This window comes from Aulostomus chinensis, chromosome 4 (genome assembly GCF_037954235.1).
Source record: "Aulostomus chinensis isolate RoL2024-O1b breed Wild chromosome 4, RoL_Achi_v1.0, whole genome shotgun sequence".
Lineage (NCBI taxonomy): Eukaryota > Metazoa > Chordata > Actinopteri > Syngnathiformes > Aulostomidae > Aulostomus > Aulostomus chinensis.
In genome coordinates, this window is record NC_141323.1 from 30,196,920 (window position 1) to 30,199,419 (window position 2,500).

A 2,500-nucleotide genomic window follows, 5' to 3' on the forward strand; every position below is an offset into this window, starting at 1 on the left:
CCAAATAGTTGTCCTGTCAATAAAAGAAAAGAATGTTGATGTCATCGAGAGAAAAGTACTGCATCTGCCATCTGTCTTCTTCAAATTAACCACTGCATGAAATTCCATTCCAAAGCTGCAGAGGGCGCTTCAAGAAAAGGTGTGTGAGGGAAGCTCGCTCATGCTGGTCCCCAAAGACTCAAAGTGGCCCTTTCCTCACAATGAAACAAAAAAGCTTACAGCACCTGGTATTCCCAGGCGGTCTTCCATCCAAGTACTAACCAGGCCCGACCCTGCTAAGCTTCCGAGATCAGACGAGATCGGGCGTGTTCAGAGTGGTATGGCCGTAAGCCCTTGACTCTCACACACATGGGCTCTATATCCATTTCACTAATTTACAACCTCAAAAAAAATGTGATGTGCAACAGCCTCACGGTCTTTTTACACACCAAATAGTTGTCCTGTCAATACAAAGAAAAAAATGTTGATGTCATCTAGAGAAAAGTACTGCATCTGCAATCTGTCTACTTCAAAATACACACTGCATGACATTCCATTCGAAAGCTGTGGAGGGCATTTCAAGAAAAGGTGTGTGAGGGAAGCTCGCTCATGCTGGTCCCCAAAGACTCAAAGCTGCCCTTTCCTCACAAAGAAATAAAAAAGCTTACAGCACCTGGTATTCCCAGGCGGTCTTCCATCCAAGTACTAACCAGGCCCGACCCTGCTTAGCTTCCGAGATCAGACGAGATCGGGCGTGTTCAGAGTAGTATGGCCATAAGCCTTTGACTGTGACAGACATGGGCTCTATATCCATTTCACACAATTTACAACCTCAGAAAAAAAGTGATGCGCAACAGCCTCAGGGTCTTTTCACACGCCAAATCGGTGTCCTGTCAATAAAAGAAAAGAATGTTGATGTCATCGAGAGAAAAGTACTGCATCTGCCATCTGTCTTCTTCAAATTAACCACTGCATGAAATTCCATTCCAAAGCTGCAGAGGGCGCTTCAAGAAAAGGTGTGTGAGGGAAGCTCGCTCATGCTGGTCCCCAAAGACTCAAAGCGGCCCTTTCCTCACAATGAAACAAAAAAGCTTACAGCACCTGGTATTCCCAGGCGGTCTTCCATCCAAGTACTAACTAGGCCCGACCCTGCTAAGCTTCCGAGATCAGACGAGATCGGGCGTGTTCAGAGTGGTATGGCCATAAGCCTTTGACTCTGACACACATGGGCTCTATATCCATTTCACACAATTTACAACCTCAGAAAAAAAGTGATGCGCAACAGCCTCAGGGTCTTTTCACACGCCAAATCGGTGTCCTGTCAATAAAAGAAAAGAATGTTGATGTCATCTAGAGAAAAGTACTGCATCTGCCATCTGTCTACTTCAAATTAACCACTGCATGACATTCCATTCCAAAGCTGTGGAGGGCGCTTCAAGAAAAGGTGTGTGAGGGAAGCTCGCTCATGCTGGTCCCAAAACACTCAAAGCTGCCCTTTCCTCACAATGAAACAAAAAAGCTTACAGCACCTGGTATTCCCAGGCGGTCTTCCATCCAAGTACTAACCAGGCCCAACCCTGCTTAGCTTCCGAGATCAGAAGGGATCGGGCGTGTTCAGAGTAGTATGGCCATAAGCCTTTGACTCTGACACACATGGGCTCTATATCCATTTCACACAATTTACAACCTCAGAAAAAAAGTGATGCGCAACAGCCTCAGGGTCTTTTAACACGCCAAATACGTGTCCTGTCAATAAAAGAAAAGAATGTTGATGTCATCGAGAGAAAAGTACTGCATCTGCCATCTGTCTACTTCAAATTAACCACTGCATGACATTCCATTCCAAAGCTGTGGAGGGCGCTTCAAGAAAAGGTGTGTGAGGGAAGCTCGCTCATGCTGGTCCCCAAACACTCAAAGCTGCACTTTCCTCACAATGAAACAAAAAAGCTTACAGCACCTGGTATTCCCAGGCGATCTCCCATCCAAGTACTAACCAGGCCCAACCCTGCTAAGCTTCCGAGATCAGACGAGATCGGGCGTGTTCAGAGTGGTATGGCCGTAAGCTCTTGACTCTCACACACATGGGCTCTATATCCATTTCACACATTTTACAACCTCAGAAAAAAAGTGATGCGCAACAGCCTCAGGGTCTTTTCACACGCCAAATCGGTGTCCTGTCAATAAAACAAAAGAATGTTGATGTCATTGAGAGAAAAGTACTGCATCTGCCATCTGTCTTCTTCAAATTAACCACTGCATGAAATTCCATTCCAAAGCTGCAGAGGGCGCTTCAAGAAAAGGTGTGTGAGGGAAGCTCGCTCATGCTGGTCCCCAAAGACTCAAAGCGGCCCTTTCCTCACAATCAAACAAAAAAGCTTACAGCACCTGGTATTCCCAGGCGGTCTTCCATCCAAGTACTAACCAGGCCCGACCCTGCTAAGCTTCCGAGATCAGACGAGATCGGGCGTGTTCAGAGTGGTATGGCCGTAAGCCCTTGACTCTCACACACATGGGCTCTATA

General features: G+C 46.5%; 6 non-coding genes across 6 annotated transcripts; all 6 read right to left on the reverse strand.

Annotated features, from left to right (window-relative positions):
• Nucleotides 1-212: 212 nt before the first annotated feature.
• On the reverse strand, nucleotides 213-331 carry LOC147266209 (5S ribosomal RNA). Its single transcript, XR_015114031.1, has one exon. It is a non-coding gene; the product is annotated as a 5S ribosomal RNA (ribosomal RNA).
• Nucleotides 332-640: 309 nt separating this feature from the next.
• Nucleotides 641-759, reverse strand: LOC147266210 (5S ribosomal RNA). The gene has a single exon (XR_015113440.1). It is a non-coding gene; the product is annotated as a 5S ribosomal RNA (ribosomal RNA).
• Nucleotides 760-1,068: 309 nt separating this feature from the next.
• On the reverse strand, nucleotides 1,069-1,187 carry LOC147266211 (5S ribosomal RNA). The gene has a single exon (XR_015115356.1). It is a non-coding gene; the product is annotated as a 5S ribosomal RNA (ribosomal RNA).
• A 309-nt stretch (nucleotides 1,188-1,496) lies between these two features.
• Nucleotides 1,497-1,615, reverse strand: LOC147266212 (5S ribosomal RNA). Its single transcript, XR_015113262.1, has one exon. It is a non-coding gene; the product is annotated as a 5S ribosomal RNA (ribosomal RNA).
• Nucleotides 1,616-1,924: 309 nt separating this feature from the next.
• LOC147266213 (5S ribosomal RNA) lies at nucleotides 1,925-2,043 on the reverse strand. The gene has a single exon (XR_015113588.1). It is a non-coding gene; the product is annotated as a 5S ribosomal RNA (ribosomal RNA).
• Nucleotides 2,044-2,352: 309 nt separating this feature from the next.
• On the reverse strand, nucleotides 2,353-2,471 carry LOC147266214 (5S ribosomal RNA). Its single transcript, XR_015114032.1, has one exon. It is a non-coding gene; the product is annotated as a 5S ribosomal RNA (ribosomal RNA).
• Nucleotides 2,472-2,500: the final 29 nt, after the last annotated feature.